At 28.1% G+C, this 19,175-nt stretch overlaps 1 protein-coding gene across 1 annotated transcript in view; it reads right to left on the bottom strand.

Moving 5' to 3' along the window:
* Positions 1-8,068, bottom strand: part of LOC148299275 (uncharacterized) — a 54,192-nt gene extending 46,124 nt beyond the window's left edge. The window contains exon 1 of the mRNA XM_088276243.1: positions 7,917-8,068. The gene's annotated coding sequence lies outside the window, so the exon portion shown is untranslated. The remainder of the gene's footprint in view (positions 1-7,916) is intronic.
* Positions 8,069-19,175: the final 11,107 nt, after the last annotated feature.

Genomic DNA, 19,175 nt, shown 5'->3' with positions numbered 1-19,175 from the left:
AAACTATAGTGCATGTTGGTCTTCGGGTCGACCAAAAATCGCATGTGTTAGACATTTTGTGTAGTTTTGAGTGTGTAAATGGTGCTATGGTGGTGAAAGGTAGTATTTTTTGCATGCTGTGTTAGTGATTGTCCTGACGAAGAGACGGGTACGTCTCGAAACCGGTAGACGTAAAAATCTCGGTGAGTGGTTATATACTAATTTTATTAACATTTTTGTAAAAAAAAATAAATAAGTAAAAATGACTAACCACAAAGTAAATGCTTAAAATATTAATAATATTGAGAATACAAACACATTAATTTATAAATGTATATTATGCACACACACACACAAATAAATATATTTATAACTTTAATATATATATATATATATATATATATATATATATATATATATATATATATATATATATATATATATATATATATATATATATATATATATATATATATATATATATATATATATATATATATATATATATATATATATATATATATATATATATACATATATATAAATATATATATATATATATATATATATATATATATATATATATATATATATATATATATATATATATATATATATATATATATATATATATATATCAGTGGTCAGGTCAGGAGTCGTAATAATCTCTCTGCCTACCCCTGCGGAGAAGCGGCGTGAAGTATATATACAAATACAATGACTGAAATAAATATTTTCAGATATATCTCAACAGAGACAAAAAAGTTTTTTGTTTACACGGTATTCTGGGCATATTTTCTGGTTTCAATATTCATGAGACAAAATTGTCTAATGACTCACTTCATAGAGTTATTTTAGAATAATCCGTCACATTATCCAACAAATCGTTAAACACGGTTTCCAGTAAATCCTTCCTAGACTGTTAAAACAACATACATAGCTATTCAAACTTTATTATATAAGTGCTTTCAATAGATGGGCGTGATTGATTTCCTGTAATCGAAGCTCACCGATTTGATGAAAGCCAATCATTTGGCTCGCTGAATACTCAAATTTAAGGCCCTACTCGCACATATGTAGTACAACGTAGTCATCTACTTGAAAAATGATCTGGGTATTGCATATAAATCATGTAAATTGAAAACTAAATTGTGTACCTTTTGATGTTTACCTAACACCAACAATGAGAGGTGTAGTTTTACTTAAATTAAATGCCTTTAATTTTATTAAAATAGTTCTCACGATTATGTGGTATTTTAATTTGTATTAGCATAGGAATAAAAAATACTTGTTTATAAAAATAATGTACATAGTAAAAAAATATACCTACATACAAAAATATCCTCTCTCCCCACTAAATGTTTCATTGTTTTTTAATTTTCATATGTCTTTATATTTTTATTTTATAATTGTATTAACGTTGTATGTAAATCAAATAAAAAATAAAGGAAGCGCTAAGTTTTTTCAACGTAAAAAATAAAATAAGTAATTATCTTCCATCCCAGTTGCTGTTTAAAAAATAATGGAAAAAAGAATGACGTAAATAAAAAAAAAATGTTGGGCATGGCAAAGAGATTTTTTTTCAGTTAGTGGATTCACAGGTGTTACGTGCAAAGTAAGCTGATATCACCCTATCGACACTAACCAGTTTAACGTTTTCCAACCCCCATTTTCAATTCAAACTAAAGTGATTTTGTAACCTTTATTACCCTTTCAATTAATAAGCCAACATTATATAGGAACCGACGTTTTAACCACATTATTAAATGATTGAGGATGCAAAAGCTGTAATAATTCGTATGAGCAATTCATATTATTAAATTTTACCTTTGTACTCATCACAAAATGTGTTCTACGGTGTTTTAATGTTTCTAACATAATAAACGCTTAATTTACGAATATGAATATTATACGTAAGCATTTTGTGATTAAAACCGTTAATCGTCAAAGGGTGATTGATTTAACGTAACACGTTAGTAAGTTGCTTTTCTATTTTATTTTCTAGAAATATTAATTTATTTATTTTGTTACCTTTGAAGAACATCAAAACATTTATTTTCTTAATATATTTGCACTATTTTGAACTGTAAAAATATTAACCTTGCGTATGTAACAAATATATTTGTTTTTAAAATTAAACCCCTTTTTTCTCCTTGTGGGATGACAAGTACTGTAATTTTACAGTCAACTCACAGAAACACTAACTCGACGTACAATAGACAGGTGATACAAATAATCACGAGCATAAAATAGAATACATGCAGAGCCAATACGTACAACTTACTTCAGAATGCGTTCTCTGCATTCATCTACATACACGTTATGTCTGAAGTGACAAAAATAGAACTAAGCGATTAATGAACAAACAAATCAACTAAAAAAATACACTTACGAGAATATTTTACTTAATTTTTTTGTGCTTTTACCTTATATATGTTTTCTTTATCTTTTTTTACATTTTTACCCTTCATTAAAACTATAAGTTTTACTCTGTTAAGTATTGTTATTTTTTATTATTATTCTTAACATGTTTAAGTTGCTTTTCCTGTGTTTCAAGCATTTCTTATTAACAAACTACGAGTATTTTATGCTTTAACAACATTCTGTCAAATTAAGGTTTTGTTAAACAAAACATATCTAATTTTTAGATTATGTTTTATGTTATTTCTTACTTTCCTTTTTACCAAGTCTTCTTATTTACTTAGTTCAAATTTTCATTATGTATATATATATATATATTAGCATTTTTTTATTTAACCGCATGATTTTACTTTAAAATTTGGATATTTTTCGGTTTTCATTTGCTTATTTTAAAAATAATAACTCTATTTCTAACCTCTGTTTCAGAGGGCTGTCTCTTAGTAAGTTAGTAAGAATTGGGAACTACAATACATTACGGTGCAAGTTATAAGTTACTTTTTATGTTTGTATTTTCTTTAAATTTTACTGTCTTAAAATTGATAATTCAAATTACTCATTAGGTATATTTTGTATCTTTATATATGAGTTATCCACATGCAAACCAAGTTTTGTTAAAAATTTAAGTTTTTTAGCCAGTGGCGGCAATCGGTAGAAGATTAAATCTTCTATCAATTTGAACTTTTTGGAGTGATTTTGAAAGTGTACTGATTTTTCTATTCCATTTAACTCCTAACTTAACGAGTTAACGGTAGATTATGTTAAACGTAGACATTAATATTTTTAATAATATATCAGTTACTGCCATTGGTTAAAAAACAAATTTTTAACATAACGTGGTTTTCAAGTGGACTACTCATTTGTAGTATTTATGTATGTAGTTACATATTTTTTAAAGGAATTCAATGCTGTTTTTAGGTTAGCAAAAATTGCTAAAATTGCGTTTGAAAAGGATTTAAAAAAATTTAAACACTTTAAATTGCCTGTTAAAATTGACTAGAGAATTTCGAATCCGGAGTTCACGACAATAATCGTTGGACCACAAGCCGAATGTGATATTATGGTGCATCGTTATTTTATTTTAATGCATCCACTGTAAGAAAATGAAACATAAAGTTGAAGAATAAAGTATTTAATAATATTTTTAAATTAGTGTATGTCAGACCTTAGCCCTTAGTGCATCTGCACCCCCTAATGCATGTCGGTCCAAATGCATGTTGGTTGATGCATGCAGGCTTACCAAAATCGCATGTGATCAACATTTATTATAGTTAAAAGTGTGTAGTGCTATGGTAGTGACGTGTAGTATTGTTTGCATGTTGTTGTAGCGATTGTCCTGATGAAGAGACGGGTAAGTTTGGAACCAGCATACTGAAAATAATCTCGGCGAGTAGTTATATACTAATATAACTAACATTTTGCTTTAAAAAAATATGATAGTTATAAAATATTTTTTGTAATACAAACTTGAAATATTTGAAAACTTGAAGATTATGTATGACTGATTCAGCGGACGTCTAGATAATATATTCAAGTAATTTACTTCAAGTTCGCTGTAGCAAATTTGAATGCCTTATTCCCTTATAATTTATGTTGCCATATTTGTAATACGATATATGTAATTTAATCTGTTTATCCGCTTGAAACTAAGTTTATATTAAAGTTTTTGGCATGTTCCTCATTAAATTATTTATACATTATCTAAGTAGAAAAGTTTTTGTACGTATGTTTTGCTGTTCGTAAGTTAGAGAACTAATATAATAACTCTTTCAAGATTAAATTTCATCAAAAATTTGAATTCAATAAAGAACTTATGTTATATCGATCTCCTTTCAAAGCCTATGCTCCTGGGCGTCTATTAAACGGAAATTAAAGTTTTACCTAATAGTTTTACATAATAATTTCAAACAAAAGTAATCGGAACAGTAATTTAAAACTTTTACTTGAATTTTATTGTATTAAAAAGAATTACTTAAAAAAAAAAATATTAGTAGTTACATAATTACAACATCCTGACAATTCGTTACAATATTTGGTTTCAAATATCCAAAGTAATAAGAAATAAAAATCTAGGTATTATGACATCGACCTTCATATGAAATCACCGCATAAAACTTTATTTACGGTATAAATATATTCTTTTTAAACATTATAAAATAAAACGACTTTGTTTTAACCACTTTTTATAGGTAAACTTTTTCTAACCAGTTTCGACAAGAACCTTGTCGTCAACAGGGTTTAAGTACTAATTCTAAAACATTGAAATACTAGTTGTTAATATTCATTCAATAATAATATTCAAGAAAATAAATATATTGTATTCATTTTTAATTTACAGTGATATATTTCTCATTGGGTTTTCATGTGCCGAGGGCACAATTTTCAATATTTGATTTTTCAGTGATGAGTCTCCCAACGTAGCCAAATAAAACGATATTTTTTAATCAATCTACATCCTTTAACCAGCTATTGATAGCACTTAAAACAAGTATAGTAAAGTAGTAAATATATGAGGTCTTCGTGAATTAGTGGCGAAATTCAGTTGGCAATCAATACTTTAATAAAATATTGAAACTAGTAATATCTATTAATTTACTCCAAGAGAGAAAGAGAGATAAGGGATAAAGATGATAAAAGGATATTGTTGGCTTATATTTTTTTCTCCAGACCCTCATCCACACCCGATGGTGCATAGGGCACTACATCATATAAACGTAGTGTTATCATTATTGTTGACGCATGTAGGAATGGTGATCAGCCCTCCGCTTTAGGTACCAGTCCAGGGTAGTATTGAAAAAATATTAGAGTGAAAAAATCACAAAGTAATTATTAACCCCCCTCTAGGAATCGAACCTGGGACCTTGAGCGTGCTGACCATTACACTACGAAGGCGAGAATATACGGTTATCATTTACTTATCTAAAAGTAGTAAAATTTTGCCACGTTGCCAAATTCACGTAATAACAATCTACCTAAATATCTTTATTCGTTTTATAAAATACGACAATATTAAAAATGAAATAGTTTTTTTTTCAAATCGTTGACCGTTTTTTGATTATAATTCTTTTGCAAAACCAATACCAAAATAAAGAAAAAAATATATGGGTAACTTTATTTTTTTCGATATCGGAATACCTCTTTTGCAAAACGAGTTTTTTTTACTGTGCATATTTTTCTTTCCAAATAGGTGAATGCTTATTACCCCAGTAATTGATAATTTTCAGGCATATTTTTATCATATCGTTCCTCTTTACTTGAGAAGATATATAGAAATGAACAGATAGACTTATGGTTTGGAACCGTGCCATATATTGTCGGGTGGAAGAAATTGCCGCCAAGCAATAAATCTTGGTGTGGAGAAAGGTTAAAATCAATAAGTAAGTCTTTGAAAATTTTAAAACTTTAAAATGAAGAAAAGTAGTAAAACTGTAATTAAAATGTTTTCCTTTATTCTACAAATGAATTGTGAATTCTAGTATATTTTTTGACATCTCATCAAAGATGAAAAAGAATATGAAAGTCTGGGCATTTACAGGGCTGACAAGGGTCATAGGCTGGTTTACGTGATCACTTTACACAGTGTAAAATTCACCAATTCTACCCATTATTGACAACCACACTACTCAAATTCTTGGATGTTCTATATAAATGAACCAATTTTGAAACATTGTTCTAGAATCACTAGTACTTCACTAGAGACATCTATTAGTGAGATGAAAAGAAGCTTTTTATTGAGCAGAAACTCTTTTATTAGTATGTGAGGTCCGAATCCTGAATTACAATCACACACATGAGAAACATCAGAAAATATCATTTTCATTTTTTTTATTTAAGCTTATAATTTGACCAGAATTTATTCACAACATTTTGAGTGTCTCCAAATACTTGTTCACAAAATAACTAGATTAAAAAAATAAATAGATTTTGTGAACAAGCGTTTGAACACACTCAGAATGTTGTGAATTCTAGTATAATTAAATTATATCTCAAAAATATGAAAGAATATTATTCACATGATTTGAAGTGCGTCAAAATCTTTGTTCACGTATCTGGGTTTGTCCACTTAAGAGTTATTTAAATTGAATCTTAACATAAAGGAAGAAGCGAAAATGATTCTCATACATAAATAGTGCCGAGAACTAGCGTGAGAAAAAAATTGTAGTTGTGTAACATTCACCAATTAAACCACACTATGACGGTCGTCAGCCCCGTAAATGCCCAGACTTCCATTCTTCTTCATCTTTGATGAGATGTCAAAAAATAATGTTTTACTTAGTAAATACCACTTTGGTATTTACTAAGTAAAACACTAATTCAAAATGGAATATTTATCGTTACAGAAACATATTTTTATGAATCTATTGATTTTTTTGTACCTTGTATTAATTTACATGTAAAAATATTCATTAAACTTTTCAATTTGTAATCAGTCCTAATTTCTAAAAAGTTTAATAAAATAAATAATTTTAAACCGTTATTTCTTAAACCTGACGTTAAGAAAGCCTACAATTAAGGATGTTTTTAATTGTGGGGATATATTTAATCCTTGAGTAACGACAAAAGTTATTTTCTACATTAAAGCATTAAAAATCCCTTCCTTTCTGTATAAAACAGAGATTGCGAAATAAAATTAAAAATCCTCTACCAGAATATCCTTTTTGGCTTTATGAAATTTATGGAAAAAAACACAGTTTTGGTTTCAGGAAGAGATATTTTTTTTTGAGATAGATGGCTTATTTTCTGCGTGATTCTGTTAATTTAACATTAAGAAGGGTTTCTAAATTTATAAAATCCTACCCAAGTATTTAGGTTCAACCACCTTTACTTTTTATTTTAATTTATGGATTTTCGTAATAAATAAAATCACACATTATTGGTTAATAAAAGGTGGTAAAACGAGTTTTTTTTAAATAATTATATTGATTAATAACACTTCTGTATATATATATATATATACATATATATATTTATATATATATATATATATATATATATATATATATATATATATATATATATATATATATATATATATATATATATATATATATATATATATATATATATATATATATATATATATATATATATATATATATATATATATATATATATATATATATATATATATATATATATATATATATATATATATATATATATATATATATATATATATATATATATATATATATATATATATATATATATATATATATATATATATATATATATATATATATATATATATATATGTATATGTATAAATATATATATATATATTTATATATATATATATATATATATATATATATACATATATATTAATATATATATATTTATATATATATATATATATACATATATATATATATATATATATATATATATATATATATATATATATATATATATATATATATATATATATATACAGAAGTGTTATTAATCAATATATACTTTTTTTAAAAAAACATAGTTAAACTTTTTAATAGTTTTTCCTTTAAGTTAAGACATACCTGGTAATTTTAAATAATCAACCCCGATTTACAACACTTAACATTTGAACTTTAAAAAGCGCGCGCGCTCAAACTTTGCGATTACAGCACACGCGTATTGGTTACACACTGTCGCGTACCGCTGCGGCGTTCACAGTGTTCGAACGCGTACTAACCGCTTCGCGATAACTTTGCCTGCGCTCTGCAAGCCCTCTCGCTAGAAGAACTTACACGCAAGTCCGCCCGTAGGGTAGGAGCCGCGTACAAGGACCAAGGGAGGAACTTCAGAGGTCTAGTAAAATGATGCCACTTTGTAAAAAAGATCACATTTGTAACATTTACAACATCCTATTCAAGATGAATCAATTTTATCTTTCGACGAGGGTATGCGGATGTTTCCAGCTATTTTTCGGTTGTTATTAAGTACTCCGCTTTGTTCCTTGTTTTGCAATGCTCAGTTGCTAATGGATATTAACTATTTTTTAAATCATTTCTAATTTAAACAAGAAACGCTTGTTCACTATCCAAAACTTCTATGCAAATGCTTGTTTTATTCGAAATTGAACAATGGACTTTATTTATTAAAAAAGTTTCGTTATATTGTCAACGTTTACGTTCAAATACTAATGCTTTATGATTCATCCAACAAATTATATTGTATTCTTAGAACTTTTAAGAATAATTACTTCACAAAGATAATAAAAATTGTGTAACTTTGTAATCGTTTTTTTTTAAATCAAATTGGAAAGAAATTCAAATTGAAACTGAAATTTAAATATAAATATTTATATGCATTCTACATACAAGTATAACGTAAAAATATTCTTCGATACTCCCATCTCAATAGATTTCCTCATTATCATGTGATTAAGTTGTCTCAATTAAGACGAAGGAAGTATCGTTTATTTACAAAAGAAGATGGAAGTCTGACCTTTCCAGAGTTTACAACCTGGAATTTGTCTGGCTTAAGTGATCACTTTATACACTTATCGCTGGAATGCTAAGAATAACATCTTCATTTGTATAAAAAATAAAGATGCTTCATGAGACTTTTATAATATTTTACATTTAAGTTTTGTACTGAAATTTCTTGGTGGAACTGTATTTTATATAATAAAATAAGAACAATGTAATTTTTCTCACATGAATTTTATGTGACCAGCAACCGGGTTTGACGATGTCAGTTAAGACGAAACCCGTTTTCTGGTCAAATTTAATTCATGTGTGAAAATTACGTAGTTGTTGTTTTATTACCTATAATATATGTTGATACATCATCCATAAGGTGAATTATAAAGATTCTGATAATTATAATTGTAGCTGGTTAGAAAATATTCTCTTATTAAGATGTCTTCGAGCATATTCAAAATTAATAACGTCTTCAAAATCATAATAAACACATACTCATGTTATTATGAAAAGCCATAAATTTTATTTAAAATACATACATTTATGAATTATTGAAACTGAATATCGAAAAATTTTTAGATTACGTTTTAAAGCGTTGTACTAGAAAAAAATGTGCTACATCAAAAATTCAAACATTATTTTGAAAAGTTTAAGTTCAACCCTTATGACGTTCCTCATGTGTACAGTTTTGTTAAATTGACGGTTTATGACTGAAAGTAAGAAGTACATTATATGTTTATCTACAAGTGACTAGATAAACACCCTTTACCCGAACATTACGCCAAGTTACTTTACTGCGAATAGCACATAAACTCAACCGGGAGTTTATGTGAACAGGAACAGGAACATTATTATTATATCGTTATTTAACTAACATATAAACCGTAATAATAATTACACAATTTGTTTACTTAAACGGTGAGCGTAAAAGTTGAAACATTTGAACAAAGTAATTTAAATTTACCCAGTATAATCGAAGTTTTTTGGATAAATCCTTGCATCACACGGATACGGGTTATTTGATAATGATATCAATATTTTAATTTGGGAATTCAAAAAAAGATGTTTTATATTTATTTTTATTTTATTAGAAATTTTTATAGCACAGTTACATAAAAACATTAACATTCGAACCCTTATCCGCACCCAAATGGTTATCTTGATCGTTAACACATGAAGGAAAGGTGATTAGCCCTCCACTTCAGGTACCAGTCCAGGGTAATATTGAATAAATATTTAAGTGAAAAAATCACTTATATTTATTAGATTCCCCCCTTCTGGGAATCGAACCCGGGACCTCCAGAACGGTAGCCGAGCGTGCTGACCATTACACTACGGAGGCGGGGGCGGACATTAACATTAATGAGTAACAAAAAAATTGGTATTTGTAACAATCTATTTAAAAAAAAATTCACACATCGCTCATTCCTTTCAAGAACGTCATAAATCAAAAATCGTCAATATTCAGTTGTGCATGTTTTCGGAATGCCCGGAAAATGTACTACATCCCAGCAAAAGCGGCATATTTTTAACTTAATATTTACCAGCTACAGGACAGAAAGTGTTGTTTTAGCATTTTGAAGAAAAGGTATTGTTGAATTGTTTTTTGAATATTCTAAATATTTTTCAAATGGAGAAAAAACCTTCAGGTTTTACCTAAAGATCTGTTGCACAGTAAAAAGTTAAATAAGTGGCTTGATATTTATTTTAATACATTGTATTATATTTTTAAACTTTAAAAACGTTCTCTTGTTAAATCAATATTTTTTTTATTTATCTCGTTCTTGAAAGGAGTGAGCGATATGTTATTTAATATAAATACCTGGAGGAGGGGCAGAAGGAAAGAAAAGGTATATAGGGAAAGATCGAAACTCAATTTAATGACAAATTATGGGGAAATTGAGACACACCACAATACGAATATCGACTTACTATGTATCTCAGTGCTGACAATGTCGAGTAGAACATATCAATTCCTTTATTCATCGTTGACCAATTTTGATGGTCAATAAATATAACCTTGTTAAGAGTTTGTTCTACTCGTTGGATGCGCTAAGGTGTCAGTTGTCCTGGTGATCTGACGGGGAACTCTAAAACTTATACGTTCCAGCAATCCCGGCGAATCAATGTAAGAGTTTGACAATCCATAAAAGAAGATCACATCTGCTGATTTTTTGCTATCAACCAGGGAGTTCATTTTAAAGAAGATTACAGAGTCAACACAATCTGAGTGTGGTCTAGAAGATCTGTAGTTGAGGTATTTTAAAAATCTGTTTGGAATTCTTTCAAATCTTCATTTATAGATTTAAGACTGTTCACCTTGCCAACAATTATTTTACAATCACGTTAACAACGCATCGATCCGACGCGCCTTATTCGCCAAAAGGTCAGAGAATATACAGAGAGAACAAATATTTTTATAATATTATGCAAGAATAAAGAGTTTATTTGAATTGTTGATTCTAATTTTGTACTTTGTTTATACTGTACCAACTAATAAATCATTTATCATTTTATAAGTAGGATGATACAAAAGAGCTTGTATAAATTAAAATATAAGAGCTTTAAAATCGTTTGAATTGCAAAATCTTAAACAAGTTTTTCTTAAATCCCTTAGAATATTTAAAAGCTTGTAACGAAATTTAAATAACTGATAACAAAAATATTGTTTTTTTTTAATTTCGAGGAAATATTATTTCTCATTACCGTTACTTATTATAACTTTTTTCAACTGTATAATTCCTTACGTAAGAAGTTACTTTATTAGCTGAAGTCAACAGTAAAGTCACTAGTTGAAAATAATTACTTTTTATGTTTAATTTTTTAGTTATCAAAAACTATTTATTATCTTTTCAGAGGAAAACATGGAAGTCTGGTCATTTGTACAAGTTTCAATACTCATCAAGCAATTTTTTTATGACTTTATGACTTATTAAATTTATTTAACGATTGTTCGTCACTTAATCTAACATATCGTTAAATATGTTAGATGGCAATCTGGATCAGAAATTACAGCATTATTTTGAATATGTAAGGTTTGATCTACCTTCGTCCAATCCATTTCAAACCATTAAAGATTTTTTTTATAATTTTTTTATTGATTTTTTTTTTACAAAATGCATATTTAAATATAAAAAAATTGTAAATATACAAAGTATTTAAAATAAAACGTTTGTAACTCTCTAATAAAGTAGAAACTTGTGTTGAGCTTTAAGACAATATTTTATTTTATACCTTTAATTTTTTTACTATCTTTATTACATTTTTTTATCTTTATTACATTTAACATTCACAAGTATTGAAATAAAACCATTTTTTGTCACGGATGTCTATATTTTATATATTATGAAAATGTCTACGCAAGGAAGGTAAAAATATGCCCAAACAATATTGAATTTAGGAAATGTTGAATATTAAAACATTCCAATTACACTTAGTAGGAAAATAGATGTGAATACTCGGGAATCGAACTCTTGAAGCAATTTTCTCAAACCACTAAGCCACGACGTTTGTCAACTTCCCACGTATTTTTCAAAAGCCACATACAAACTGAAGATTTTTTTTTACACAAAATTGTATCTAAAACCCTCAAAGATAATTAAAAAAAATAAAACGTAGATTCGTCGTTAATGTACCCTCGGGTGTTATTACGAAAAATCTCTGTTTTCAGAACTACCTCCAGGCTATCCACATTTATTTGAATCATCAAATTACTAAAAGAAGTGTTTTTTCTCCCAACTAGTGGCTCATTTAAGAAAAACAAATTGTCCAAATTTTGTATATTAATAGCATTGTTAAATTTGTGGTTTAGTAATAGAACACTCTTATTATCATTCAATATTCGCTTTATCTAATACCACATAAAAACACCACTCTATGAACACTGGTTTTGGAATGATCATTCCATCATTAGGTCAGTTACAGCTGAACTGATGGAATGGTTATTCAGAAACCGTTGGTCGTGAAGTAATGTTTTTACGTGGTTTTACATAAAGTGAACGATGAATGATAAAGTGTTCATTTTAAACAATGAATATGATATATACGATTAATAAATTTCATATTTCATATTCAAATATTATATTGGAATAGTACTAAGCAACGTTATTCTACATATCTTTAGTTTCACTTATTTTATTTATTGTTTCGGCATTTACTTTGTAGTAAGACAAGTTAAAATGATTAAGGAAACACCTGTTTTTATACCACTAGAGTTTATTAATCACTACTGGTTTCGAAAACTAATCTTCCATCGTAAGGTCTGAATAATAACTAAAATATAAAAAAAAACTGTACTATAAATAAGGAGGGGGGTAAGTTAGGGGGAGGGGGTTAGTCAAGGGGGCGGAATTGGAAAATAAAGGAAAAATGGAAAGCAAAGTTTTTGAAACAATATATTATTTAATAAATTATTATAAGCATTTAGTTTTTTTTTGGAATACATAATTTTCTAAATAATTCAAAATTTAATTTTTTGAAATAATTTGTTTAAAATAATACAAATATAATGGCATAATTAATGTATTGAATTATGTATTGTGGTATTCAAGTTGTTTTTTTTTTTATTGAATTTGTAAAAAATATGTGGTTGGGACAATTTTAAGTGACGTTATTGTATCTTTAGTTTCACGTGAATTTTTAAGTTAATTTAAGTTGTTACTAACTGATTAGATGAAATGGCGTGATGGTAGCTATTTATCAAACTCTGACAAGTGACTCATTGATTAACTAAACTAACTTCCAAAGTTCCGAACAATTCTACTGTCCCTTGACTGACTATTTTAATACAAAGGTTTACAAATTTAATACAATGAGAATCCTCCTTCCAACTCATCAAAATAGAGAATACATTTACATTGTACACACAAATAAGTTTACAGCAATCTCCATCCGTGAAACATTGCAGACGTATGCGTTATTGCATACGGATTTCAAAATCGAAGTTTATTTTGGAAAAAAATAAATAAAGTAATGTTAAAGAATTAGATAATTTTCTTGAAAATAAAAAAGGATTTATGATATTGATAAACTGGCATTGCATAATACAACGGAGTCCTGGTTCCAACTCTAATGTATGGAAGTGAAACATGGAGCTGGAAAAAGAAGGATGAAAGTAGACTGAATGCAGTCGAATTTCTCAGAAGAATTTGCGACAAAACGATGTATGATAGATGTGCGAATAGTGAAATAAGGAAGGAATGCATAGCTGAGATAAGTATTATCGATAAAATTAAGAAAGGTGTGTTGAGATGGTTTTGACATGTAGAACGAATGAGTGAGGAAAGAACGGTAAAACAAATTTATAAGGCGAATGTAATAGGAAAAAGGAGCAGAGGAAGACCGAGAAAAACTTGACACGATCAGGTTTGCCAAATACTTGAAAGTGGTTAGGTTGGGAGTCGTAATAATCGTCGGGTATGTATGAGGAAATGCATGAACGTGGAAGAGGTGAAGAATGTTTGCAAAGACAGAGTGGTGTGGCGTTCTATTCTCTCTGCATACCCCTGCGGGAAAGCGGTGTGATGGTTAGTTAGTTAGTTTTGATATTGGGTGAAAAACAAACTTACACATTATTTTATGTTTGTTAGGGAATTAAAATGAAAGAGAACTGAAACTTTGCAACAGATATTGGTTTCAAATATAACAAATTATTTAGTGATTGGTACAAAACTTAATTTTATATGATACGAGAAAAACATTTAAAAATTAACATCTTTTATGCTCAGAAAACGGAATCTATTAATTTGGCAAGATATAGATAAAGGCACTCAAAAATAAAAAAATTGACCAGATGAGAAGCAGAGAAAGACGGAGGAAAATTTAGCAAGATCTAATATTTTTATGCTTGTAAATGGTTATCAGGTCAGGAGTTGCAATAATGAGATGAATGTGGAAGAGGCAAAATTTGTTTCCAAAGACAGATTGATACAGCGTTACTATTAATTAGTTATATAATTTATATTTGAAGCACTTACTTTGAGATTTTCCATTTTAAAACTAAAATGTAACTTTGTTTTAAAATCACTACAAAACAAAGTTACATTTTTTTTATTAATTAGTTAGTTTACAAATACATAAATACATAATATATACATATATATTTATATAATATATATATATATATATATATATATATATATATATATATATATATATATATATATATATATATATATATATATATACATATATATTTATATATATATATTTTTATATATATATATATATATATATATATATATATATATATATATATATATATATATATATATATATATATATATATATATATATATATATATGTATATATATATATATATATATATATATATACATGTATATATTTATATATATAAATATATATATATATATATATATATATATATATATATATATATATATATATATATATATATATATATATATATGTATATATATATATATATATATATATATATATATATATATATATATATATATATATATATATATATATATATATATATATATATATATATATATATATATATATATATATATATATATATATATAATTTAATTTACGTTGAACAGAGTTACTTAAATAAAATTTATCTCAAAATTAAGTGCCATCTCTGTTTTCCAACTTAAAATAACAAAACACCATTAATAATGACAACAGTCGTTATTCATTACTCATAAAACTAGAACTCAGCAGTTCTCTCCAATTCTGTTTCGTTTATTAGTCAGATATTTTGACCTATTTCAGTTACGTTGCATTATGCTGAACTGTCCCAAATAATGCCATTTGTCATTTTGTCGTGTGTGATATATACTTAATGTAGATAACTAGAACTTAAGCTTGTAAACTTAGTTTTTATTATTATTATTTAAATATTCAGAGCCAACTGGTAGCGGAATGCTTCTCGAGGGAGCAACCTGAAGCTATAAAGTAATGAAGTTTTAGTTTTGATTTTCAGCTTTGTAAAGCTCAGTCTACAAACTTTAGTGAAAATTACGAACGGAATTGCACGAAATAAATTTAAAATATTATCTCTGCCTTAAATTTTGTAATTAAGTGAAATCCAATAGTGTACTATGCACTGAATAAGATCAATGTGTGCCCTATGGTGTGGATAAGGGTAAAAAAAACGAAAATAAGGTATATTCAATGACTTTTATTTGTTTGTTTTTTATTTTTTAATACACGTTTTATTGTTTGGTGAATGCCTCACAAGGCAGAAACCGTAACGAGACGTTCATTTACATTATAAAAAAAATTATTCTTAAATCACAAGTATACACCAATAATTATTTGATTTGCTGACTTCAATTTAGTGGGGTGACCAAGTTTATTATATATTTTTTACTATTAAACCATTTTATGACCGACTCAATTATTACAGTAATAGTTCAAGAAAAAGTAGCTAGAGACATGCAAGATTATTTCCTGAAGTGACCTATGTACATGACGGGTCAGAAAAGAGAGAAACAGAAGGCGAATATTTATTGTACTGGAAATATTAATATCAAAGATTTTTTATGTACCTAGTACAAATTATTGTTAGACAAAGAAGAAAGGTTATGTAAAATATAAATTCAGTGTTGTAATACTTGGCAAAAATATATTTGAGATTTTGTTGTAGTGTCTTGTGCATCATTGTATGCTGATGAGGGTAAGGAGTAGAAAAAATATCGTAATTAAAAGTAAAAATACCGATTTATCCGAAAAGTACCTATCGCCACCAGACTTTAAAAACGCATTCTAAATAAACATCAAGTGTATTCAAAATTAAATAGGAAGATAAATTTTTTATTTATATGGAAAAAATTAAATGTTATGCTTAATTTGTAATATTTTTTTACTTTCTCTAAATAAATTAGTTATTGTTTATATGAAGTGAGTTTTATTGGGATAGGAAATATGGAATTTTTTCATTTTGAAAATGTGATTGCTTTTTTTATAAGAAAAGAAATTAATATTTTGTTCGGCGACTTTTATGTGGGTGAAATATCCAGAAATAGCTACTTTTGTATTATTTCAAACGAAAATCGGTAATGTTTGTCGACTTTTTTTTTCATTCTTGTATACGTGTAATAACCCCAACCCTTATCTAACCTGTCTTACTATATTTCAAATTATTATTGTTTGATTACATTTTGGACATTACCTTAAATATTTGAACATTTGAAATATTAAGGAGATGTTATAAGTACAGGAGCAGGATAATATGAAAATGATTTATGGAGAACCGTTTTCATTAAAATGACTCAAAGATAAATGGCATTATTCGGGGTAAAATGGTAGGTTGAAAATGGTTTAACAGTAATGGAATCGGGTCAAGTAAAGTTATAGTCATTCATACATGGAACGGACTAGCGGTGTGCATAAAATCGGAATGTATTATCGTTGTGAACGGTTATAGAAATAACCTATTAATAATCTATTTTATGTTTGGAAATCATTTTTAACCTTGTGGTAAAATGGTTATATAATACTCTTCTAACCGTTCATCACACACTTGTGTAATAAATACCACTCTTAACTCTACTACACGACTTAAGGTTTATGAAAAATTATTCCCTATTTAGCTATTCAACTTTTGTCCCATTCAAATATTGTCTCATGTGAAATTTCTGTAATCTCTTATTAAAAGGTTTTAATAAATAGTGCCATTTACCTATGTAAATCACAAGTTTGGAACTGATTTAGGGATAGTTAAAAATATTATGAAAAGTTTTTAAATAATGTTTGAACATGTGTAGCGAATGGATAAAGAGAGAATGAATAAGAAAGAATGTATGGCGAATGTGAACGGGAGACACAATGTGGAAAACTGAAAAAAACTGACATGACCAGATCAATCAGAACCATAAATTTGGGGGTGTCAAAAGTCTACGTAATTGGAGGTTATGTATGACTAGATATGTGTATGTAAAGGCAGCTAGGAGTGTGTAGTAGAAGTAAAAGTATCGAATGAAATTAAAGTTTTAAAATGTAGATATAGATGTTATTACAAAATGATTGCCGAATCATTTTGGGTACCGCAATGGCAGGGCCATCTATTGAAAGTAACAGCAACACATGCAACTCTAAAAATTGCTCCTGGCGGGTAACGTGCTGCTTGACGGGTGTTGTCATTTTTTTTTTTTTAAATATGGAATGGCGTTGCACATGTAAAACAATGCATTTGCCAATGTCAAGTTAATTGAATTCTTAATTATAAAATATGATATGATAAAAATTATAAAGATAAACTATAAATTTATTTTATTTAATTTTAGAAAAACAACTAACAGTCTGTACAAATTTGGGTTCCTGCTCGCCAGGATGAGATGGATATCTGTAGGGAGGGGAATAAGCGGGGCCAGAGATTTAAAGAAATTTGGCATTTGGTCATTTATTGGGCAAACAAAGAATATATGGTTAAGGTCTTCCTCTTCGCAACGACACTCGCAAATGGGGGAGTCAAAGACACCAATCCTCGCAAGGTGCTCTCTCGTACAGCAATGACCCATCCTCATTCGACAAATGGTGGATGTATCTTTCTTGTTCATCAATACTTTCCTAAACCAAGGACGGGACGGGACAGTAGGCTGAATGAGAGAGTAATGTTTTCCCTTTGAAATTTTGGAGGAGTTCCATTTGAGGGACCAGCTGGAAGACTTATCAATATTTGGAATTGTCAAAAGGTCATCAGATGGGTAGTTGGAGAAATTCGTACTTCCATTTAAAACGGCTTCCTTAGCTAGAGAGTCGGCTTTTTCATTTCCCGGAATGCCATGGTGGCTTGGAATCCAGGCGAGAGAAACCTGAACGTTTTTTTCTTTGAGTAAATATAATTTCTCACGGATTTGGAATATTAAATGGGATTGGGCTTGTTTGAAGGGATTGCTGCTAATTTTTTGAAGAGAGCTTAGAGAGTCGGATAAAATGAGGCACTTTTCAAACTTTTTGGTCATAATGTAGGAAAGAGTTTCTCTTAAAGCCAAGCATTCCGCAGTAAAAACTGACGAAGGTTGAGGAAGTTGGAATTGGGCACAGTAACCATCATCGTGGCTGTAAAAAGAAGCTCCTGAATAGCCAGATATTTCCAATTTGGATCCGTCTGTGAAGAATAAAGACCAGTCTTTCCATTTTGATTCAATTATGGAGTTGAAAAGGGAAATCGGACTAGGGGATTTAGTCCCTACTCCAATGTGGGTTATAATATTTGGGGAAAAAATATGATGAGAGTAAGGGAAGTTATAAAGGGAGGGGGTGGGAGATCGGAATATTTCTGGGATAAATTTTGACAGTTTTTCAAAACTTTTTGCGAGTGCTGGATAAGGCCTATTATGTAACAAACGGTTAGATGTTACAGAGTTTAGTAATTTCTTAGATGCCAAAAG

The sequence above is a fragment of the Brachycentrus maculatus genome, unplaced genomic scaffold (genome assembly GCF_059751285.1).
Source record: "Brachycentrus maculatus isolate JH-2025_06_01 unplaced genomic scaffold, ASM5975128v1 h1tg001217l, whole genome shotgun sequence".
Lineage (NCBI taxonomy): Eukaryota > Metazoa > Arthropoda > Insecta > Trichoptera > Brachycentridae > Brachycentrus > Brachycentrus maculatus.
This window is presented reverse-complemented; position numbering and strand designations above follow the sequence as displayed.